Below are 27,106 nucleotides of genomic sequence, written 5' to 3' on the forward strand. Positions count from 1 at the left end.
CATAAACAATAACATAATCATGAACAATCATAACAAGTGTGCGGAAGATAAATCATAGATCCAATAATGAAAGAATGAATCATAAATGAATCAGAATAATAGATATAATCAGAGTATCAAACAGATAAGTAAAGTGAAGCAAAAATCCCAGTTTACATCCAGCGGAAAAGTAGCTCTAAAGAATAAACTAGACAAAATCTAATCCCAGTAGCAAGTACATTGGGTAACTAAATTATTCTCCACTTTATAGACGACATCCTTGTATGTATAGATCTCATAAATAGCACAAGGACGCTTCCACTCAATGGTCGGACTAAGCATCGTACGGAGCATAACCACTCGCGGGATCTTCAAAGTAATTGTGGTAACCGCAATCACCTTCCTGGAGATATGTCTCTTCGCCTTGCGCTTCTTCATAGGGACCGTCATAGTACTCAGTACCTGCAGGATAGTCTAACAACATTGTACAATAAAGGAATGAGTTTCAAAGAAACCCAGTAAGGCAGTTAAAATCCATAATAACATAAATGGCAGGATTCCAGAACAAACATAAATGCAATATGATATGAGACAAACAATGAATGAATGAATCTAACTCTATGGATGCTGGTCTCTATTGGCAGACATGCTTTAAGTCATAGCACCGTACTTCTTTAGGAAAGTCCACTCACATCCTCAATCATTTAAGATATCTTGGATTCTCTCACGGATCATTTCACCGGTCTTGAGCAGCCGATTGGTAATGGGTCCTTCATCCCTCGGGACAAACCTTGGCGGGGGTTAAGTCAACACACTCTCTCACAACCATTTGGTATAAATCTTGGCGCATGTCGGGGTAAAACCTAGCCAAATGCAAGTCTTCTACTTGGTTACATCAAGTCGGATCCAGATACTTCCATTCCTCGTCCCCGACGATCCTTTCCGGTATCCTTCACACTAGAGTCAGCGTATCCTATGGCACCGACCAACTCGGACTACGGACTCATCAACCCTATTGATCATCCACATATGGTAAACGGGAAGCTCTCACGTCCTCTCACGGGTTGGTTACCGGTCTTAAGCGCCCGTGAGCCCAAGTCTAACCATATGCAACCCTACCAATAAATGGCCCCCACAATGTGATTCCTGTCCTCTCACGGGTTGGTTACCGGTCTTGAGCGCCCATGAATCCCCATTGCTACCACGGGTCGTTCGGTCTCAATACCCCTCCGATTAGGGTCCGACATAACAGGACATCCTAGCCAAACACTACTAGACAATCCTAGATATGTCATCCAACGATTTAGGAAGGTGTCCAGAGGGCATCTCCGGAAACATCCCATAATATTCCCGTAGTAGTCCAAGGACAGAAGTGTCGAAAGGACACCTCTCCTTTCCAAACCATACGTAAGCATACACATGCATCAATTCATATCATCACATATATGGTAACTACATATATGGAAAGAAATCGATATTACAATCACTTGTATAACATTGGTAAATAAATCATACATGAATCAATTCAATATGAATAAGTAATGCTACTGTAATCAAAGTTATGCAACAGTAGTATATCATTGTAAGAATCTAATTTAGGAAACATATTCATGATATTCAAATATAGAAACTAGATTCATGCTATCTATGTAATTAAGGAAATAACCATCCTTACCTTTTATAACTCGCAAAAGGATCCTAAGAAATCAAGTAAGATCTTGGCAAACTTGAGAAGAAGGTCCTAAACAAGTATATACAACATATTAGGAAAGATCCCTAACAGAAAATATATCAAAACATCCGAAACAGACCAATTCGGAGTTCTTTGTACTCATTGGTCGAGTGGATTGGTCGAGTGGTCCAGTCGACCAATGCAGACAGAGCCTAAAAAAAACAGAGTTTTAAGATATGAAATCCGAATTTGGTGGTTCAAAAGGGTACTAATCAAGGGGTAGACTACATCAGTAGTATTCTAGCATATAGGGGACCTCAAAACACTAATCAAATCAAGGTATCAAGATCCAAATTAGGAAACAAAAAGTTACCATAATTAACTCAAACATGGATCTTGATGAATTTGAAATAGAAAACAAGGACAAGAACTATAGGAGGATGGATCATTGCTTTCGGTAATGAAAACATGAAAACATGCATAGGTCTTCATGGAATAAGGCTTAGAAGCATAAATCTAAATAAGGAAATAAAACCTACCATATATGTAACTATCATGCATCATGAAGAACACATAGTAAGGTAGAAGAGAAAAACTAGAATTCTATGGATTATGGATCATGGAAAGAAAACACAACCATTAACCACTAACATGATCAATGAAAGAAGATCCAAAGAGATCAGAATTCAGATTAGAAGATTAACAGAGATTAAATCATGGTTTGATCATGAATCCTTCAAAAGCTTGCAATGATCATGGTTAAGATCATTGTTCTAGCCTTAAATCCTTAGTATGATCATGAGAACATGTTCAGAGATGTTTGCAACAGAGGATGCAGCATCTCTTCTACTGTCTCAACTCAAAAAGGAAAGAAAAACAAAGATGGAGGAGAAGAAGAGAGAGTAGACATACCTTTTGATGCAAAAAGAAGAGTTCCGACGAAGATCCGTCAAGAAAACACCAAGGATGCAAGAGAGATGACTTGCAGAGGTCTTTGGTTCGTTCCAGAGGGTTTGGAGGCAGCAAATACGAAGTGGACTCGAGGTTGGACTTAAATAGAGCAAGAATCAACCTAATTGCCAAAGACAACACTCATTGGTCGAGTGGATTGGTCGATCGGCCCGATGCCGACCAATCAGTCGACCAATGTCGACAAAGAAGGCCAAAACAGGGAATTGAAGGTCCAGATCAAATCCAAACCTAAAGGGGTTTTGCACACAAGTCAAGTGACTTACCTAATAGGTAGAAATGCCTTCAAAACAAGATAGAGAGCACTCCAAGTCCATCAACTAATTAGATCTTCATCAGGATTCAGTTTCCATAAATAGAACCTCATCATCAACTTTCATGGATTCAAAGCCAGACACCAAGTCCTCTACTGGGATGGCCCAAAGCTGACTTCTTACTTTACTTCGGGTCATCGGTCCTACAAACAACAAGGTTTCTGGGTCAAGGTTAGGGCTGGGTTTCACATTCTCCCCCCTTAAAGAAATTTCGTCCCCGAAATTGAAAGCGCACTGTGCTTCCAAAGAGGTAAGGAAACTTCTCCTTCATGTCTTCTTCCTTCTCCCAAGAAGCTTCTTCAGGGGTATGGTTCTTCCACCGAATCTTCACCAAAGGAATGGCGCGATTCCGCTGCTTGTCCTTCCTATCCAGGATTTCGGCCGGTTCTTCATCATAGGTCAAATCAGCACTAAGTCCTTCAGTGCTTGCTGCAAAATGTGTTCCGGATTCTCTATGTATTTTCGGAGCATCGAAATATGAAACACATTGTGCACACCAGCAAGAGACGGAGGTAATGCTAATCGATACGCAACAGGTCCAACCTTTTCCAAAATCTCGAAAGGTCCAATGTAACGAGGGCTAAGCTTTCCCTTAACATTGAATCTCATCACACCCTTCATTGGTGAGACCTTCGGAAAGACTTTCTCTCCAACTTGAAATTCCAAATCGGTCCTTCTCTTATCAAGCATAAGATTTCTGCCTCTCGATGGCAGGACTTAATCCTTTCTCTTATCATATCAACCATAGCACTTGTAGCTTCAATCATCTCGGGACCTAAGACTTTTCTTTCACCTGTCTCAGTCCAAGACAAAGGTGTCCTACAAGTACTACCATACAAAGCCTTGAATGGAGCCATGCCTATTGTTGCTTGATAACCGTTGTTATAGGCAAACTCAACCAAAGCTAGGTGTTCATCCCAATTACCACCCATATCCACCACACAAGATCTGAGCATGTCTTCCAATGTCTGAATTGTCCGCTCGGATTGTCCATCGGACCGTGGATGATGAGCTGTACTCAAGTTCAATTGGGTTCCCAAGGCCTTCTCGCAAACTATTCCAAAACCTTGAGGTGAACCTAGGATCACGATCCGAAACAATACTCAATGGCACACCATGCAGATCGAACCACATTATCCACATAAAGCCCGGCTAGCTTATCCGCAGTATGAGTGATCTTCATAGGAATGAAATGGGCTGATTTGGTCAACCTATCAACAATCACCCACACCAGTGTCATTGCCTTTACTTGTCCGAGGCAAGCTAGTCACAAAGTCCATGGAGATATCTTCCCACTTCCAACTAGGAATAGGAAGGGGTTGAAGTAATCCAGATGGAGGTTGTCGAACGGCTTTCACACGTTGGCAAGTCTCACACTTGGCAACAAAATCATCAACATCCGCCTTTAGACCAATCCACCAAAAATGTTCCTTCAAGTCCTTGTACATCTTGGTGCTTCCGGGTGTACAAGAAAGACCGATCGGTGTGCTTCCTTCAATATTTCTTTCTTAACTTCATCATTTGCAGGCACACACAGTCTTCCTCTAAACAACAAAGCACCATCCATGGATATACCAAAGTCGGGGTCCGACTCAGGATCCGAAGAAATCTTCTCAACTTTGGTCAAAAACTCTTGATCGGAACTCTGCAGAGCAACAATCTTATCTCTAAGACCAGATCTTGCCGTCATGGCGTAAAGAATAAAATCAGAATTCTCGTGGACGATTTCCAAACCAAAACTCTCAATAGAAGACCACAATGGTAAACTCAAAGCATTCAAATCCAAAGTCTTCTTCTGGTTCTTCCTACTAAGAGCATCGGCAACAACATTTGCTTTCCCAGGATGATACCGAATATCACAATCATAATCGGAGACTAGTTCCAACCATCTCCTTTGTCTCATGTTCAACTCCTTTTGGGTAAAGAAGTATTTCAAACTCTTATGATCCGTGAAAATGGCAATCTTCTCACCGTAAAGATAATGTCTCCAAATCTTCAAAGCAAAGACAACGGCGGCAAGTTCTAGATCGTGAGTGGGGTAATTCCGCTCATAATCCTTCAATTGCCGAGAAGCATAGGCTACGACCTTGCCATGTTGCATCAAGACACAACCCAAACCAATCTTTGACGCATCGGTATAAACTGTCATACCACCGGAACTATCGGGTATAGTCAAAACCGGGGCACTTGTCAATCTATCTTTCAACTCTTGGAAATTCTTCTCACAAAGCGTCGGACCAAACAAACTTCTCTTCTTTCCTGGTCAACTTAGTCATAGGAGCAGCCAACCGAGAAAAGTTCTCAATAAACCTTCGGTAGTAACCCGCCAATCCAAGAAAACTTCTTATTTCCGTTATCGACTTCGGTCTCTCCCAATCAGCCACAGCTTGGACTTTTTCAGGATCGACACGAATACCTTCGGCTGAAACTACATGACCAAGGAAAACCACTCTCTTAAGCCGGAAATCACACTTGCTAAACTTAGCAAACAACTTCTTTTCCCGCAACCTTTGCAAAGTGAAACTTAGATGACTCGCATGCTCTTCTTCGCTCTTCGAATAGATCAAGATGTCATCAATGAAAACAATCACAAACTTATCAAGCACATCATGAAATACTCGGTTCATGAGGTCCATGAACACCGCAGGAGCATTGGTCAATCCGAAGGGCATGACTCTAAACTCATAGTGACCATACCGCGTTCGGAAAGCTGTCTTGAAGATATCACTAGACTTCACTTTCAATTGGTGATATCCGGACCTTAAGTCAATCTTCGAGAACACAACTGCACCCTTCAACTGATCGAAGAGATCATCGATTCGGGCAGCGGATATCTATTCTTGATAGTCAACTTATTCAACTCACGGTAGTCGATGCACAAGCGCATACTACCGTCTTTCTTCTTGACGAACAAGACCGGAGCTCCCCAAGGTGACACACTAGGCTGTACGAAACCTCTATCAATGAGCTCATTCAACTGATTTTGCAACTCTTTCAACTCAAGAGGAGCCATCCTATACGGAGCTTTAGATACCGGTGCAGCACCGGGGACGAGATCAATAGAGAATTCGACATCTCCGTCCGGAGGCACTCCCGATAGATCATCAGGGAAGACATCAACAAAGTCGCAGACAACTCGACTTCATCGACTCTTTTCTCCACTATACCCTTGCCTTCGGATGACGCATCATCCACTAGGGCATAGACTTGCATCAAGCAGTGCACAACACCTTCTTACAAACCCTTCTCTTTTCACCCCGAAATTCAAAGACCGGACTTCCACAAATATGGAACTGAATCTTCTTTGAGGAACAAAGGAACACAGCTTTGTGGGCTGTCAACCAATCGATTCCCAAAATAACATCGAAATCCTTCATGTCAAGAATCACAAAATTGGCTTCCAAGTTCTTCTCACCAACCAACACGAGGACATTTAGATAACCCCTTATCTAGTTTTACAACGAGGGACCAGAGGTGTACTAATCAATAAACAACTAGATAACTTCTCGTGGATTAGGTTAGTCTTCTTGATGAATGCGAGATGACATGAACGAATGAGATGCACCCGTATCAAATAAGACAAATGCAGAAATAGAAGCGACTAACAATGTACCCGTAATCACATCATGGCTTGGATCCCGCTCAAGATCGGAAATACTGAAAACTCTACCGAGAGGGAGGAGCAGGAGCACTCTTCACCACCGGGGCAGGCTGCTGGGCAGGCCGCCTTCGGACAGCACGAGCGAAATGACCAGCTTGCTTGCAGAGAAGCAAACAGGATTGCTTTGGATCCAACAGGGGTGGCTGCAACAGAGGGCTTCGAACAAAAGGCCTTGCACTTGCACTTGCACTTGCATTTGCTGGTGGTCGGTTTCGCCTTATCGTTTAAACCGGCCGGGCTGCTGAAAACCCGTGTTCGACCTACACTCTTAGCCCGAAAGGTAGGAGTGGGGTAGGGTGTAGGTCTCACATAACGACGGTCATTGCGATCCACCAAACCAGAATTCCTTGATCGCCAAGGCTTTTGCACACGAGCACTTTCCTTCTCTGTTTCTTCCAACTTCTTCGAGTTCTCGCACCACTTGAGCATAGCTCACTATAGGCTGGATCGTGAGGTAAGCTTTAATGGCAGGGCGCAGTCCTTTGAAGAACTTCTTTGCTTTGGCGAGGTCTTCCTTCAAAGAATCTGGAGCAAAGAAATGAAGCTCCTCGAACTTCGTTGGTACTCCAACACAGACAAAGTTCCTTGAGTCGAATCATAAACTCAGCTTCCTTCGCATCCTTCACCGCCTCGGGAAAGTAGTTCATACAAAAAGCCTCTTTGAATAACTCCCAAGTTACAACTCCCGCATGCAAACCTTCCAAAACAGACGAGTGGAAATCCACCATGCATCAGCCTTCTTGTTGCAACTTCGTTCAAAGCAAACAAAATCTTCTCGAGCTTCCGAGCATTGCGGATGTCGGAAAGCCTTCTCCAACTCACGAAGCCACTTGTTAGGAAACAAGGGGTCCTTGGTAACTCCAAGTGAAAGTGGGTACTTGCATCTTCGGAAAACTCTCCATCAAACGAGTATGAGGAGTTCCAGCTAAACCTCCCGCATTCGAGGATCGCGGCATGAGGATTCGCATTAGCACCAGCCCGGGTCTCATTATGCGAGTCATGAAACCCACCAACATCTGGTTGAACCGAGCCGCTTGTCGTCGCATCATATTGCCTATAATATTGGCAATATCTCCGAAACTTCCAACATTCGGGGCACCAGGGATCTCATGAGTACCCCGATCAGCATTTGGTATCTCACCACCTCCATGAGGTACTTCACCACCTCCATGACCACCGGATTCACCACGCCCACTTCTCGAGTAACCATTCTCGCAAAACCGAGAACATCAAAATACCGAATTTCGAAGATTCAACATAAACCACAAGTCCAAATGATTTGAAAACTTAAATCATGCTCAAATATATCCATATAGTCATCAAACAATATTCCATAAGGCAAAAATCACATTTTCCAAAAATTCAACAGCAAATGAGGTCACTGTGACCATTGGTCGAGTGGTTGGTCGAGTGACCCAGTCGACCAATGAAGACGTAATGCGAAAATTCGCATTATAAGCCTCATTTCCACATTCCAACCTCATTCTAACTTCTTCCAAAGGTGAGAGAGCTCTAGGGAAAATCTCCAAAAGTTCCCACAAGTGTTCTTGAGGTGATTTAGTGCTTCAACAACAACACCACAACACACCATCTTCACAAACAAGGTAAATCTCTCATTCTTCCTTCCATTATCATCTTCTCATGCTTGCATTTCAATAAAACCATGCTTTACTTGTATCCAATGCTAGAAATCATGCTTAGGAATGCTTAGAAACATATTCCCTAGGTTTTAAACACAATGCCATGCATAGACAACAAGTTTTAACACATTTGGTGCTCATCTCGCAAAGTTTTATACCGAAATCGATATCTTTAGAAAAATTTCGTTTTCTCTCAAACCGCTTGAAATTTTCGCACGAGATCAAATGCTACATGCTCAAGATGACATTGTAGATAGGTCCATACAATTTGATTTAACCAATTTCAACTTTTCAAAAATCCAATTTTGACCTAAATTGCAAAATCCCCAAATTTCCTTCTTGCTGAATTTTTCGCTTTAATCCAAGTTTTCGATCGATTTTCATCAAAACGACTTCATAGACATGAAATTCCAAGTATTGCGCACATGCTAGTATGTTCAAATCAAATTTCCCCCAAATTTGAAATTTTCCGAAAAATTACGAAAATACCCTTTTGGCTCAAATCTTAAAATAGCACTAATTGGAATTGTCTCTTGTCTCTTCCACAGATACACCATGCAGAGGGGAGGACGAGGAGGAGGTAGAGGTCGAGGTCGCATCGTAGGTGCTCTTAGGGGCAGAGGTCAGGTTCCTTTCGAGCCTAGAGAGGAGGTTAGGAGACCGGACATGTTTGACACACCTCGAGCCGAGTTTTCGTACGAGGCCTACTTCAGCTATTGTAACATCGAGATGGGGCGTCTACTTCATTTACGCCAGCTCGAGCCTTTAGGATCCGGCAGAGGTTCGACACTTTACAAAGTGGACTCATCTCTTCACCGAGGATTTGCCGGTATACCCGGAGCTAGTGAGGTTGTTCTTCAAGCAACCTTACTTACACAGAGGAGGCTCGAGGCCGGGGACATCCACTCGGACTTGTCCTCGGGAGCGGGGTCCTCCAGACTCGGATTCGCTTCTCTACCCGGACACCGGCTGAGATCTTGCAGTCCCTTACTATCCACAAGAAGCAGTGTGTGTGGATACCCGCAGGAGCAGATCCGGACAGCCATCCGATGCCGTACGAGCTTCGCGAGATATGCTCTACGCTATGGGATAGCCGTCGATGCTACACACCGTGGACTAGCGGACGGATGACGGGCTCGCACGTATTATCGGTCGCATAGTCGGCCGAAACATCATGCCGAAAGCCGGACATCACCATCGGGTCACGGTGATGGAGGCCTTGGTCATCTACCGCATCTACATGGGCTTCGAGATCGATCTCTCCTACATCATTCAGCAGGTCATGCTGGACTTAGTTCTCGCGGCCTAGCATGCGGAACCTTTGCTATGGGAGGCTTCGACTTTGATCTTCGGGCATTTCGGGGTGAGTTTCGAGGATACACCGATGGACACTAGATCACGGGGATACCCCATTGGGACTCGGACCATTCGACGGATGAGACTACATCGGTTAGAGAGATCTCCCGGTCCAGAGGGTGAGGATGATGATGAATCGGAGGATGAGGATCGGGGATCGAGGATGGAGGAGAGGATATCGGTCCCGATAGTGATGATCAGGCCGGAGATGATACAGATATGCGCGAGGCCGAGCCCGTGCATCACGAGTTTCCTTCATCACACTTCGAGGCGGGCGGCCCTTCACATGCGGTTCCGGAGACTTCGGATCTTGGTGCACAGATGAGATCGATGACTTCCATGCTAGAGAGGATGGAGGTCGGACAGAGCAGATGTACGAGAGGATGGAGTCACGACAGGATAGGATAGAGCATCGTGTGACTCAGCTAGCGAGAGGAGTTCGGAGCATACAGAGATCGAGTAGATCACCTAGATAGACCGTACTTTAGGATTTCCCATTTATGCATTTCAGATGTAATCATTGTAAAAACTTTTGGAATTAATGAAGTTCATTTTGTTTCTCTTTAATTATTGTATGTTATGCACTTTTCTTTTCCTTGCATTAGTGTCATTTGTTCAAGTATAATTATGGTATGTTATTCGTAAATGTTTCGTTATACCTCAAAGGTCAAGTTTCTAATTCAGTGTTCTATTATTCACTTCTAAGAGTAGAAGAGTCATTTCAGATCAATGACTCGAGAATGTTCAATTGTTGTCTTTTGTGGTTAGGATCTCCTCGAACCTTGGGCTCCGATACCAATCATCACGCCCTCCCAGCCGGTACCCTATCTGGCATACCCGAGAGTGTGATCCACAGCCCGAAGATCAGGTATCGAGTGATCAACCTCCCACATAAACAATAACATAATCATGAACAATCATAACAAGTGTGCGGAAGATAAATCATAGATCCAATAATGAAAGAATGAATCATAAATGAATCAGAATAATAGATATAATCAGAGTATCAAACAGATAAGTAAAGTGAAGCAAAAATCCCAGTTTACATCCAAGCGGAAAAGTAGCTCTAAAGAATAAACTAGACAAAATCTAATCCCAGTAGCAAGTACATTGGGTAACTAAATTATTCTCCACTTTATAGACGACATCCTTGTATGTATAGATCTCATAAATAGCACAAGGACGCTTCCACTCAATGGTCGGACTAAGCATCGTACGGAGCATAACCACTCGCGGGATCTTCAAAGTAATTGTGGTAACCGCAATCACCTTCCTGGAGATATGTCTCTTCGCCTTGCGCTTCTTCATAGGGACCGTCATAGTACTCAAGACTGCAGGATAGTCTAACAACATTGTACAATAAAGGAATGAGTTTCAAAGAAACCCCGAAGAAGGCGCTTAAAATCCATAATAACATAAATGGCAGGATTCCGGAACAAACATAAATGCAATATGATATGAGACAAACAATGAATGAATGAATCTAACTCTATGGATGCTGGTCTCTATTGGCAGACATGCTTTAAGTCATAGCACCGTACTTCTTTAGGAAAGTCCACTCACATCCTCAATCATTTAAGATATCTTGGATTCTCTCACGGATCATTTCACCGGTCTTGAGCAGCCGATTGGTAATGGGTCCTTCATCCCTCAGGACAAACCTTGGCAGGGGGTTAAGTCAACACACTCTCTCACAACCATTTGGTATAAGTACTGGCGCATGTCAGGGTAAAACCTAGCCAAATGCAAGTCTTCTACTTGGTTACATCAAGTCGGATCCAGATACTTCCATTCCTCGTCCCCGACGATCCTTTCCGGTATCCTTCACACTAGAGTCGGCGTATCCTATGGCACCGACCAACTCGGACTACGGACTCATCAACCCTATTGATCATCCACATATGGTAAACGGGAAGCTCTCACGTCCTCTCACGGGTTGGTTACCGGTCTTAAGCGCCCGTGAGCCCAAGTCTAACCATATGCAACCCTACCAATAAATGGCCCCCACAATGTGATTCCTGTCCTCTCACGGGTTGGTTACCGGTCTTGAGCGCCCATGAATCCCCATTGCTACCACGGGTCGTTCGGTCTCAATACCCCTCCGATTAGGGTCGACATAACAGGACATCCTAGCCAAACACTACTAGACAATCCTAGATATGTCATCCAACAGTTTAGGAAGGTGTCCAGAGGGCATCTCCGGAAACATCCCATAATATTCCCGTAGTAGTCCAAGGACAGAAGTGTCGAAAGGACACCTCTCCTTTCCAAACCATACGTAAGCATACACATGCATCAATTCATATCATCACATATATGGTAACTACATATATGGAAAGAAATCAATATTACAATCACTTGTATAACATTGGTAAATAAATCATACATGAATCAATTCAATATGAATAAGTAATGCTACTGTAATCAAAGTTATGCAACAGTAGTATATCATTGTAAGAATCTAATTTAGGAAACATATTCATGATATTCAAATATAGAAACTAGATTCATGCTATCTATGTAATTAAGGAAATAACCATCCTTACCTTTTATAACTCGCAAAAGGATCCTAAGAAATCAAGTAAGATCTTGGCAAACTTGAGAAGAAGGTCCTAAACAAGTATATACAACATATTAGGAAAGATCCATAACAGAAAATATATCAAAACATCCGAAACGGACCAATTCTGGAGTTGCTTTGTACTCATTGGTCGAGTGGATTGGTCGAGTGGTCGCCAATCGACCAATGCAGACAGAGCCTAAAAAAAACAGAGTTTTAAGATATGAAATCTGAATTTGGTGGTTCAAAAGGGTACTAATCAAGGGGTAGACTACATCAGTAGTATTCTAGCATATAGGGGACCTCAAAACACTAATCAAATCAAGGTATCAAGATCCAAATTAGGAAACAAAAAGTTACCATAATTAACTCAAACATGGATCTTGATGAATTTGAAATAGAAAACAAGGACAAGAACTATAGGAGGATGGATCATTGCTTTCGGTAATGAAAACATGAAAACATGCATAGGTCTTCATGGAATAAGGCTTAGAAGCATAAATCTAAATAAGGAAATAAAACCTACCATATATGTAACTATCATGCATCATGAAGAACACATAGTAAGGTAGAAGAGAACAACTAGAATTCTATGGATTATGGATCATGGAAAGAAAACACAACCATTAACCACTAACATGATCAATGAAAGAAGATCCAAAGAGATCAGAATTCAGATTAGAAGATTAACAGAGATTAAATCATGGTTTGATCATGAATCCTTCAAAAGCTTGCAATGATCATGGTTAAGATCATTGTTCTAGCCTTAAATCCTTAGGATGACCATGAGAACATGTTCAGAGATGTTTGCAACAGAGGATGCAGCATCTCTTCTACTGTCTCAACTCAAAAAGGAAAGAAAAACAAAGATGGAGGAGAAGAAGAGAGAGTAGACATACCTTTTGATGCAAAAAGAAGAGTTCCGACGAAGATCCGTCAAGAAAACACCAAGGATGCAAGAGAGATGACTTGCAGAGGTCTTTGGTTCGTTCCAGAGGGTTTGGAGGCAGCAAATACGAAGTGGACTCGAGGTTGGACTTAAATAGAGCAAGAATCAACCTAATTGCCAAAGACAGCACTCATTGGTCGAGTGGATTGGTCGACTGGCCCCGATCGACCAATCGGTCGACCAATGCTTGACAAACAAGGCCAAAACAGGGAATTGAAGGTCCAGATCAAATCCAAACCTAAAGGGGTTTTGCACACAAGTCAAGTGACTTACCTAATAGGTAGAAATGCCTTCAAAACAAGATAGAGAGCACTCCAAGTCCATCAACTAATTAGATCTTCATCAGGATTCAGTTTCCATAAATAGAACCTCATCATCAACTTTCATGGATTCAAAGCCAGACACCAAGTCCTCTACTGGGATGGCCCAAAGCTTACTTCTTACTTTACTTCGGGTCATCGGTCCTACAAACAACAAGGTTTCCGGGTCAAGGTTAGGGCTGGGTTTCACACCTGGTGCCGCTCCGGTATCTAAAGCTCCGTATAGGATGGCTCCTACTGAGTTGAAAGAGTTGCAAAACCAGTGGAATGAGCTCATTGATAGAGGTTTCGTGCAACCTAGTGTATCACCTTGGGGAGCTCCGGTCTTGTTTGTAAAGAAGAAAGACGGTAGTATGCGCCTGTGCATCGACTACCGTGAGTTGAATAAGCTGACTATCAAGAATAGATACCCGCTGCCCAGAATAGATGATCTGTCACACCCCACCCAGCCGGATCCGGTCATTACCCGAATGCCCGTGGGGGTGATACACCGCAAGATCTAGGTTCAGTGACAAATCCATACAAAACATGATATAGCATAATTAAATGGACAAGAATAAATCAAGTTTATCATACTAAGTTATCAAAACCGAAATAATGGTTACAATCATCCATTACTTCAAAATAAAAATATAACATCAGAGTTTTGAAAAGAAAAGAGAGTAATTTTCAACGCAGCGGAAAACTAAACTAGACTAGTTCTCTAATGGAATCCCACCCAAAAGAATAGTCTTGATACTGGCATGAAGCTCCATGTGCGTCCACTTCTTCTTCGATCACTTCTTCAAGAAGACATCTTGGTAACGCATCCTCCATTTGGAAGAAGTCCTCATAACCTGCAGCATAATCTAATAGAAAAAAAGACATATAAAAGGAATGAGTTCAATAGAACTCAGTGAGGTCAACTCAACATTATATCACACATTCATTCTCAAGATTCCACACCACACATATAACATGAATATCAATAATGTAATTAATAACAATGATATGATATGTGAATGATTATGCTCCTAACTCTATCATGAAGTCTCTATGGTAGACACGCATTAAGTCATACACCAGTCTTCTTTGGGCGGTCTCATCACTCTTCCCTCACGGCTTTAATGCACGTCTGTTGGGTTCTCTGCGGTTGTTATGTAAAGTCCTGTCAAGCCATGGTTGGGGATTAGGTCACCACTCTCTCACATCACCATTGGTATAAGATCTGGCGCGTGTCAAGGATAATCTTAGGCCCAATGCAAAGTCATATGGTCTCGTACTACATATGGTCCGGATATTTCCCCTCATGCCTAGTGCTCTGTTGGTTCAATACCTTCCCACCTATGAATGGAATCCTCAATGGAGGCATCTGTTGGACCCCATTCATTAACCCAGTGGTCATCCACATATAATGGACAGGATGATCTCCATGTCCTCTCACGGGTCATTTCACCGGTCTTGAGTGTCCATGAGCCCTTATCTATTATATGCAACCCTACCTCTCTATGATGATAGTGGGCCCGCTTGACATACGGGACCCGACCACTAACATCACGGGTTAACCGGCTTCAATACCCCTGCCGAAAGGGTAGTAGTACTCATGAGGTCATCTAACCAAACACTTCTAGACATGCCCTAAATATGTAAGTTAGTAATCGAGAAAGAGCCAAGGGCACCATAGGAATGGGTCCCATACCGCCTCCTTTGGTATCCTATGGCAGAAATGCCCAAAGGGCATTCCCCATTCCCAACCACAATATAAGCAATCATATAATATCACTAGGGCAATGGGTGAACCCACAACCCTAGTAGAAAATACAAGGTAGAAGAAATAATAATATTTCTCCTCTCATACAATCACATTCCATTTCATAACAACAATAATAGATTTCAAAGCAAGGAGCAATATCAGAAGTAATAATAAACATAAATCATAGCAATTCATATTTAACAAAAGACATAAAATAACCACAAGATAATACTAAAGCAATACAAGATATCAATAATGAAAAGTAACTGACATCATTACACATGTAATATAAAGTTAAGTATATTCCTCACCTTTTACTTTATTCTTCCTCCAATGATCAATAATTCCTTCTCACAAATTAGTGACTAGAGATATATTAACCTATTCATGCAAAAGAAATAATTATCACAAATTAGAGCCAATTTGGGTTTCAAATGATATCCTAAAATCTTCCCACAAAAACCCAAATCTGAAAACTAGGTTAAAAAGGGGTAGTTCTCAACCTCACTAGTGAATGGTCACTAATTTGCCACCAACTCGAAGTTTATAATGAAGCAAAACTTTGGGAAAATCTAATTGGAAACAAAAGGATCCCTTCAATTTTATTAAATTTGACCCATCTCAAAAAGCCCCAAATTTGACTCTCATAAATCACCCGTGGGTGACCTAGAGAATCAAAATTCTAAAATCTTTTGCAAGGGGATAAACCAATACTCTCAAACTCAAGGGAAACATTAATATAAGAAAATATAAGCATCTAGGGTACCTATCATTATTCCCTTTCATAGATCCCTCAATAGAAGAGAAAAGATATCACTCCCACAAATTAGGAAGGAACATTAATACAATAAAGGAAAGCAACCAAGATACCTAACACCCTTCCCTTTCAAGATTCCTCAAAAGGAAAGGAGAGAAAATACTCACAAAATTGTGAGTAAGAGAAGCATTAAAGAAAACTAACATTTCTTAACAATTTTGCAAAGATTCAGATCACAGACACCTTCGGAAGAATGGAAATCGCTCCTCTCTTTCGTTTCTCCTTTTCTCCAAAGCCTCCGCCTCTTTCTAGCCTCCAAAAATGCGTTTACGGATGAGATAAAACATAAATAGGGTTTTAAAAATCCGAATTTCCAATTTTGCCCCTAAACAGAAAATAGGGTGGGAGTTGGTTCACCTAAACGGCTCAAACTTCTGGCTCATGGTTGGACCCCCAAACGAACTCCAATTTTGATGATCTTTGGCTCGTTGGAAAGGTCTTTCGACGATCTTTGATTTGATATTTTATTTGCATCAATCGGATTCTCCATCACTGATCTAAAAATATTCTAAAATTATCATTTTTACACTATCGAGACTAATCTTCTCTCTTCACTTAAACTTTAAGAGAGTTTTTGAGTCATTATAAGGGTCATCTACCAACATTTGTTTAATTTCCAATCCTTCGGGCTCAAATTGAATGGTCCACAATTGTCGCCGAATCAAGGCCCAGGTTCTCAGTCTTAAAACCACGGGTTAAAGGGGTAGAATCTGGGGGATTTCACATTCCTCCCCCCTTAAAAGAAATTTTGTCCTCGAAATTGGGAGAGTACTAGGCTTCCAAAGAGATGGAGATACATTGCTTTTATCTTGACTTTCTTCTCCCAAAATCTACGGGAAACAAATAACAATAAGTCTTTTGTAATAAAAACAGAGGAGTAAATCTAACATGCTTTAAAATCAGGAGCAATCAGAAGGGTTAACAATCATGAAGGTCACACTTGATTTCCTTTCAAAATCATCATGTGGAGAAATCACAAGGTTATAGAGTATATGAAGAGTCACTCTAGGACAACAGGGATAGAAGGATCAGTCATGGGAATCACTTAAGATCACCCTCCTATCAAAAAGAATAGAAGGCACAAGAAGAACTCAAAGAGAGAATATGTCAAGTTTGGGGTAAACTTCTACTAAACGAAATTAGGCAACTCATATGATAGATAATAAATCGAACAATGTATATGGTAGGTATGCATTCAGCACAGCAGCAAGGTTAGGGTTAGGTGGGATTTTACAATCTCCCCCCCCCCTTAAAATAATTTCGTCCTCGAAATTGAAAGCATACTTGAACTCCCAATAAGATGAGGAACTTCTTCAGGGGTGTGATTGTTCCACCGAATTTTTACAAAGGGGATGGAAAGTACAACGAAGAATAGGAGGAAGGAAGACTGTGCGTGCCTGCAAACGAAGAAATTAAGAAGGAAATATTGAAGGAAGCACAACAGTCAGTCTTTACTATACACCCGGGAAGCACCAAGATGTACAAGGACTTGAAGCACCAATATTGAAGGATTGGTTTGAAGGCTGATGTTGATGATTTTGTTGCCAAGTGTGAGACTTGCCAACGTGTGAAAGCCGTTCGACAACCCCCATCTGGATTACTTCAACCTCTTCCTATTCCTAGTTGGAAGTGGGAGGATATCTCCATGGACTTTGTGACTAGCTTGCCTCGGACAAGTAAAGGCAATGACACTGTGTGGGTGATTGTTGATAGGTTGACCAAATCAGCCCACTTCATTCCTATGAAGATCACTCATACTCTGGATAAGCTAGCAAGGCTTTACGTGGATAATGTGGTTCGCCTGCATGGTGTGCCATTGAGTATTGTTTCTGATCGTGATCCTAGGTTCACCTCAAGGTTTTGGAATAGTTTGCAGAAGGCCTTGGGAACCCAATTGAACTTGAGTATAGCTCATCATCCACAGTCTGATGGACAATCTGAGTGGACAATTCAGACATTGGAAGACATGCTCGGATCTTGTGTGGTGGATATGGGTGGTAATTGGGATGAACACCTAGCTTTGGTTGAGTTTGCCTATAACAACGGTTATCAAGCAACAATAGGCATGGCTCCATTCAAGGCTTTGTATGGCAAGTACTTGTAGGACACCTTTGTCTTTGGTCGAGACAGGTGAAAGAAAAGTCTTAGGTCTTGAGATGATTGAAGCTACGAGTGCTATGGTAGATATGATAAGAGAAAGGATTAAGTCTGCGATTGATCAAGACAGAAATCTTATGCTTGATAAGAGAAGGACCGATTTGGAATTTCAAGTTGGAGAGAAAGTTTTTCTGAAGGTTTCACCAATGAAGGGTGTGATGAGATTCAATGTTAAAGGAAAGCTTAGCCCTCGTTTCATTGGACCTTTCGAGATTTTGGAAAAGGTTGGAACTGTTGCGTATCGATTAGCATTACCTCCGCCTCTTGCTGGTGTTCACAATGTGTTTCATATTTCGATGCTCCGGAAATACATAGAGAATCCGGAACACATTTTGCAGCAAGCACCTGAAGGACTTAGTGCTGATTTGACCTACGATGAAGAGCCGGCCGAAATCTTGGATAAGAAGGACAAGCAGCTGCGGAATCGCACCATTCCTTTGGTGAAGATTCGGTGGAAGAACCATACCCCTGAAGAAGCTTCTTGGGAGAAGGAAGAAGATATGAAGGAGAAGTTTCCTTACCTCTTTGGAAGCACAGGTACGCTTTCAATTTTGAGGACGAAATTTCTTTAAGGGGGGGAGAATGTAAAACCCAGCCCTAACCTTGACCCGGAAACCTTGTTATTTGTAGGTCCAGTGACCCGAAGTAAAGTAAGAAGTCAGCTTTAGGCCATCCCAGTGGAGGACTTGGTGTCTGGCTTTGAATCCATGAGAGTTGATGATGAGGTTCTATTTATGGAAACTGAATCTTGATGAGGATCGGATTAGTTGATGGACTTGGAGTGCTCTCTATCATGGTTTGAAGGCATTTCTACCTATTAGGTAAGTCACTTGATATGTGTGCAAAACCCCTTTAGGATTGGATTTGATCTGGGTCTTCAATTCCCTGTTTAGGAGTTGCTGAACTGATTGGTTGACTGGACCAGTCAACCAATCCACTCGACCAATGGGTGATGTCTTTGGCAATTAGGTCTTGCTTGCTCTATTTAAATCCAATCTCGAGTCTACTTCGTATTTTCTGCCTCCAAACTCTTTGGAACGAACCAAAGACCTCTGCAAGTCATTTCCCTTGCATCCTTGGTGTTTTTCTTGACGGATCTTCGTCAAAACTCTTCCTTTTGCATCAAAGGTATGTCTACACTCTCTTCTTCTTCTCCATCTCTGTTTTTCTTTCCTTTTTGAGTTGAGACAGTAGAGGAGATGCTGCATTCTCTGTTGCAAACATCGCTGGACTTGTCTCTCATGATCTTCCTAAGGATTAATGGCTAATGCAATGATCTTAACCATGATCATTGCAAGCTTTTGAAGGAATCATGATCAAACCATGATCTAGTCTTTGTTTATCTTTTGATTTGAATTCTGATCTCCTTAGATCTACTATATTGATCATGTTAGTAGTCAATTGCTGTGTTTTCTTTTCATGATCCATGATCTATCAATCTCTAGTTGTTTCTCTTCTACCATACCATGTTTTCTTCATGAATCATGATAGTTACATATATGGTAGGTTTTGTTTCCTTATTTAGATTTATGCTCTTAGGTCTATTTTCTTGAAGATCTAAGTATGCTTTTCATGATACCTTTACCTGAATCAATGATTCATTCTCCTATTGTTCTTGTCTTTGATTTCTATCTTGAATTCTTCAAGAACCATGATTGATCTAATTATGGTAACTTTTTGTTTCCTAATTTGTATCTTGATGACTTGATTTGATTAATGTTTTGAGATCCCCTATATGTTAGGATACTACTAATGTAGTTTACCCCTTGATTAGTACCCTTTTGAACCACCAAATTCGGATTTTATATCTTAAAACTCTGATTTTATAGGCTACTGTCTGCATTGGTCGACTGATTGGTCGATTGGACCAGTCGACCAATCCACTCGACCAATGAGTACAGCAACTCCAGAATTGGTTTGTTTTGGATGTTTTGGTATCTTTTTTGTTAGGGATCTTTCCTAATATGTTGTATACACTTGTTTAGGACCTTCTTCTCAAGTTTGTCAAGATCTTACTTGATTTCTTAGGATTCCTTTGCAAGTTATAAAAGGTAAGGATGGTTACTTCTTTAACAACATAAATTGCATATCTTAGTTTCTATATTTGAATCTTGTTAAGTTATTTCTTTAATTAGATTCTTATAATGTTATACTACTCTGGTATTGTCTTGATATCAGTAGCATTACTTATTTATATTGAATTGACTCATGTATGATTTACTTACCAGTTATACACAAATTGATTGTAATTAATGATTTCTTTCCATATATGAAGTTACCATATATGTGATGTTATGAATTGATGCTTGTGTATGCTTAAGTATGGTTTGGAAAGGAGAGGTGTCCTTTTGACACTTCTGTCCTTGGACTACTACGGGAATATTATGGGATGTTTCCGGAGATGCCCTCTGGACACCTTCCTAAACTGTTGGATGACATATCTAGGAATGTCTAGTAGTGTTTGGCTACGATGTCCCGTTATGTCAGACCCTAATCGGAGGGGTATTGAGACCGAACGACCCGTGGTAGCAATGGGGATTCATGGGCGCTCAAGACCGGTAACCAACCCATGAGAGACAGAAATCACATTGTGGGGGCCATTTATTGGTAGGGTTGCATATGGTTAGACTTGGGCTCACGGGCGCTTAAGACCGGTAACCAGCCGGGGGGGGGGGGGGGGGGGGGGGGGTTTAAAAAAAGGGGGGGGGAAGGGGGGTGTTGTTGTTGTAAAATCCAGCTTTTACCTAACCTTGACCCGACCCGGTCATTGTTATGTTTGTAGGTCCAAAGACCCGAAGTGGTGGTAGGAGGGACTTATGGGCCCTACTGGTTGATGACGTAATGTCGGGATTCCAGTTTATGGACATTGATGATGCTGCTCCTTCCTTGAGCACATTACCAGTGCTAAGTTAGAATCTGCGCACTGATGAAGAGCGAGACAGTTGAAATAGAAAACGGACTCCTGTGCATAATCCGAAGGTACTCCCTGAAACTAGACCTCTTGAGTGAACTGTAGGAGAAAACCCCATGCAATTTGACCTTGTATAGCCCTCCAAGTCCGCACCTAAAGTTGCTGAACTATTCTGTAAAATTTCTGCGAGAGATTGTTTTGGTCGATACTATTGGTCGATACCATCGACCAAAGGTATCGACCAACAAGTCTCTTTGAGCCCATTTAAAGATTCTTGGAATATTCTTTTCTATTTATTTATTCCTCGAGACTGGAGCCCTATTCTCGCGTTTTTCACATCTGGGAACGTGAGAGAGCCTCCCAAGAACTCCTCCTTGGTAGTGGTGAAGCATCTTCTTCATCAATCATTGCCAACCACTCATTCCTACTTTCTTGTTCCACTTTAAAGGTATGACTCTCTCTCCTAATCACTTTCTCACTCATCTTTTCTCTATTTTACTGTTGGGACCATGGCCAAGGTGCTGCAACCTTGCATACACCTTGCCATGAACCTTCTAAACCCCATACAATGATGTTTTCACCGATATGACTATGATTGATTCACCTCATGATCATTGACTACACATTTCCATGATTTATTGCTTACCAACTTGCTTTATTTACCAAAACTGAGATGAAGCTCATGATTAACCTAATCTATACCTTGCATATGTGCTCCATGTTACTTCTAAACGATTCCCTACCTAATCCCCCATGTTTTCCCCTAATTTGCATTGAGATATAGCCAATGCTATGATCTACAACTCTTAACCTTAATATGTCAATTTGGGGATTTCCAAATGGACCATTGGATTATGAAAGTTTCTTGATAATTAGTGTCCCCATGTTGTGCTTAGACTATCCTCCAAGTTTCATGTCAATCCGAGACCCGGAAGACCAAATCTGGGCAAGAATCCGAAAAGCCGGCTTGCTGTCCCGGAATTGATTTGGTCGATACTATTGGTCGATACTATCGACCATATGTATCGACCAATAGAGTTCTTGTCGGCAACTTTTGCCCGATTCTGATTCGTTTGATCTCCAATTGTTCTGATTTCTTCTCTAACCTTTCATATATGCTTGTTTAGGACTTTAAGACTATTTGGGCCCTTGCTTGTGATCTTGGACCATTCTCTTCTCCGATTCAAGGTAAGGATAGTTATCGATGTAATTACCTAGGATATGGAAATCTTGACTTGGTATTCCTAACCTAGTAAATATAGTTTCTATTTCATATTCTTATCGTGTTAGACTTGCTACATATGTCTTTTAACGGTAGCTTTGTGTTTACATTATATTACTTCAATGTTTTATCATGTTTATCAATTTCAATATATGATGACTTATGTCAATGTCATGAATTGAATGTTTATTATGACGTTGTATCTTGTGAACTGATATGATGAACTTGGGCATGTGATTGCTTAAGTATAACTTGGGATTGAGGGGTACCCTACTGGTGCTTGTCCTTGGACATCGGAGGGAATAGTATGGGATGTTCTCCGAAGGTGTCCATTGGCGCTTTCCCGGGTTATTGAATGACATGCATAGGATTTGTCTAGATGTATGGCTAGGATGTCCCTATCATATCAGACCCGATTCGGAAGGGCATTGAGACCGAACAACCCGTGGTAGTAGTGTGGATTTGTGGGCGCTCAAGACCGGTATCCACTCCGTGAGAGGACATAAATTGCATTATGGTTACCCGAAAGGGGCCATTTATTGGTAGGGTTACAAATGGCTAGACTTGGGCTCACGGGCACTCAAGACCGGTGAAATGATCCGTGAGAGGGACGTGAGAGCTTCCCGTTTACCATTTGTGGATGACCAATAGGGTTGATGAGTCCGGTGAGTAATATCCGTGACTCTAGTGTGAAGGATACCGGAAAGGATCCCGAGAGGGGAGGAATGGAAGTATCTGGAACTGGCATGATATGATTAAGTAGATGACTTGCATTGGGCTAGGCTATACCACGACATGCGCCAATACTTAGACCAAACGGTGATGTGAGAGAGCGGTGACCGAAACCCCAACCATGGATTTGTCCGAAGAGGGATGCGGGACCCAATTCCCCCGGTGATGAGTGAGTGAGACTACCTAAAGAAGTATGGTGCTATGACTTAAAGCATGTCTACCATAGATGACCAGCATACTTAGAATAAAGTCATATTGCATTATATGCCTCATATCATCTGCATCATTTTATGATTATCTTGTGGTTTATGTGTGGTGGGATAACTTCCTTCTTTGAGTTCTTTTGAACTCATTCCTTTTTCTGTTGCAATATTTTGTTAGGCTATTCTACGGGTGATTACTCCGATGGCACCCTCCACGAGGCGGACCCGGATACCTCATACTACCATCCGGAGGCTGGCTACGTTGAAGACTTCGGTGACCATACCGAAGAAGATTACCGGGCGTACCGGGGGTTAGCCCGGAGTTGTATGGGAGCAGTCATGTTGGGTCTCCATGGTCCTCAACTTTGAAGAAGATATATTTATTATGGAGGAGACTTATGAGTAGTTACCCCTTCTTTTGTGACAGTATACTTAGGAGAATTGTAATAACTTTAACTTACCTTTATAACTTGAGACTTGTACTTGACTAAATTTTGACCTCACTTCCGTTTGGTGAAGGAGTGGATTCCGCCCACTGCCTTCTTAATTTATCGATTTGATATTTATTTCCGCACTACGATTATGTCTGACACCTTATTTCTGAATTCCATGATCATTCATTGTTAGTTTATGATTATTATCTGTTCATGATTGTATTATCGTCGATGTGGATTATGTGGTCCCTGAACTATGGATCTTCGGGGCTGTGGATCACATCCTGGGTATGCCAGATAGGGTACCGGCTGGGTGGATGTGACAGAGTGGTATCAGAGCCCCAAGTTCAGTAAGACCCTAACCACGGAAGCGATGATGGAACATTCCGAGTTACCGATCAAAAAGGGTAACTCAACTATTCTTAGAGCTGAATAATAGATAACCGAGATTAGTAACTGAATAAATGAAACTTAACTGATTATGGAATAAGATACAATAATATAAGCAAAACAACTTGATCTCATTAATCACATAAGAAAATTTTTACAAGTCTGAAAGAAAGTACATCTGGGAAACATAAAAAGGAAAACTCCTAATGCTATCTATCTAGGTGATCTACTCCGACGATCTGTCTGATCCCTCCTCGATCTGAACTCATCCTCGAGCCATGTAAACCTCTCACCTAAAGTGTGCATGTATGTCTCCATCCTCATCTGTCGAGCCTCGATCCTCTCGAGTATGGAATAAATCGAGGCGATGAGAAGTCACACTGGAGCCTCGGAAGTACGGTGAGATGGACCTCCATCCTCGGAGAATCGTGGAGCGGGAATCTCCTGATGCCCCTGGTCATCATCCTGAACTGGAGCATCACCCTGATCATCATCGTCTCCATGCTCATCTACATCGTCATCCTCGACATCCCCATCGATGTCGGCCTCATTGTCCGATCTAACCGCATTACCAAGCCCCATTTTCTTGACCGACCATGCACGAGAGGTCCTCACCTATCTCTATATCGGGAATCATCGGTGTGTCCTCTAAATCCACCCGGAAGTCTTTGGAAAATGCGTGTCAAGACCCGGCCGAAAGCTAAGTTCCGACCCCGGGAGACTCAACTCGGTCCATCATGATATGCTGCATGATGTGAGCCAAGTCTATCTGCACGCCCGGTGTAAATGCAATAGATGACTAGTGCCTCCATAATCGTCACCCTCTTTGTGATGCCCCTGCCTTCGGAATAATGTTTTGCCCGACAAAGCGGCGATGACTCGGGCAGATGGTATCATAGAAGTGCCACTCCCGGGCATGAAGCGGTTCTCATCGTCCCACGAGTCTTGCATATCTCGTGTGTCTCGTATGGAATGAGACCCTCCGGAATGTCAGTGCGAGGAGGAATCCACAAGCGAAAGTCTGGTACAGACGGCACTCCCAAGATCCCAGCCAACTCGCTGGTAGTGAATGTGATCTCAACGCCTCTGACCACGGAGCAGATGACAATCCGAGGACCATCTCGCGGGTCATCCTCGAATCGGTAGGTCAGGTTACTATAAAAGTACCTGACAAGCTTTGGGTAGACTGGATATGGCGTGGTGTACAAAGATAACCATCCCATCGCCTCTAACCTCTCCCGTATGTGAAAGGTCTCTAGCTCATCTAAGACTACCAACCGCCCGTACTCGATCGGTATGTCATAGAAGTAGTGCTCGAACAGGAACTCTGCCTGAGGTGATATGAAGAGGTCCTCCTCGGTCACCTCCTGCCGTGGAGCATGTCCTATACCTCTGTCAGCCCTCCGTCCTCCTCTGGGCATGATGAACCTGCGGAGACAAGAAAGAAATTTCATTTTGATTAATTCCCTTGTTCATTTGTTAGATGAAGGGCATTTTTGTAATTTTTCGAAAATTTGAAATTGTTGCGAAAATGCGATTCGAACATACTAGCATGTGTATAAGACTTGGATAAACATGCTGGGATGTTTCGTTTGGTGAAAATCTAACATCTTGGCCATGTAGAAGTGAAAATTCAGCAAGAAGGTGAAGGAAGAAATCCCTCTTTGGGCTATGTTTGAGATTTTTCAAAAGTTGGAATTTCGGCAAACCGAATGTGGGAACACCTTCCCCATGGTAAATTAGTCATGTGGGACTTGGTTTCATGTCAAAATTCATTTTGGTTTAAAAATGAGGCAAGTATTTGTAAAGTTGGAAATATTGAGATGAATAGTGATTTTTGAATCCTAAGAATGTGAAATCTTGTGTTTCATGCTTAGTTTGGCTTGTAAAATGGTGGGAGCATGTTTCTAAACGTCCCTAGACATGATTCTAACCATTAGCATCAACCATTTTGCAGTTTTGAAGAAAAATCATATCTTGGTAAATGAAAACGCAAGAAGAGAGAAGAAGAGAATGAGACTTACTTGTGTTGTTGATCAATGCAAGCTTGCAAGAGTGTTGGAAGTCTCAAATCACCCCTAAAACCCTTAGAGACCTTAAGGAGAAGTTTTCCCCAGAGCCAAGTTTGAAATGGAAATGTTTTGGAAATGAAACGAGTGGGCCATTTATTCTGTTTTTTCGCGAGAATGTTTTTTGGTCGATACTATTGGTCGATGCCATCGACCAAATGTATCGACCAATGAGGGAAAAATTTCTGCTTTTGGGCTTTTGTGGAAATCTGATTTGTGATTTGTTTCTTGTCAATGTTGGACTATAATCTTGCTATGTTGATGATTTTAAGCATGATTTGGGCATTCTATTCTATTGATCAAGTGATTTTGACAAGTTGATTTTCGATGTTGTAAATTTCCGATGTTTGAAGAATGGTGCTTACGAGGAATCGTTTGATTGGTTACGATAATTCCGGAGTTGAAGATGTGCCTGCTGGGACCCCGGACCAGCAAAGACAAGGAGAGCACCCCGCCCCTAATGGAGTTCCCGATGCTCCTGAAATCGGAAGCTTCGAGAGACATTGCTAGCATTATGACCAACATGATGCGGCAACAAGCGCCTTGATTCAATCAAATGATGACCGGATTTTTGGCTATGCGAGAAGAGAACCGAGCAAGTGGTTCAAGAAACCCTAGCCGTGCAGCTCCGTATGTGGAGAGGTCCTTTGAGATCCCGCATACCAAGCTGATGGAAAGTTTTCTTAAACTCCAAGTACCATCTTTTACCGGAATGACCAAGGACACCCTCTTTCCTAATAGATGGTTGAGAGAATTGGAAAAGGCATTTAGACACCTGCGGTGTTCGGATAATCGAGAAGGTGTTGTTTGCGAGCAGAAGCTCCAACATGAAGGTGATGCATGGTGGACCTCCACCAGGCCTATTCTCGAGAACCTTCATCTTTGGTGTGGTTACTTGGGAGTTGTTCAAGGAAGCATTTTGTAGGAACTATTTCCCTGAGTCGGTGAAGGATGCCAAAGAGGCGAGAATTCATGGCATTGGTACAAGGTGCCCTTCTGTCTTTGGAATACCGGCGAAG

Source organism: Hakea prostrata, chromosome 4 (assembly GCF_041222555.1).
Source record: "Hakea prostrata isolate BN-2017 chromosome 4, UWA_Hpros_2, whole genome shotgun sequence".
NCBI classification, from domain to species: domain Eukaryota; kingdom Viridiplantae; phylum Streptophyta; class Magnoliopsida; order Proteales; family Proteaceae; genus Hakea; species Hakea prostrata.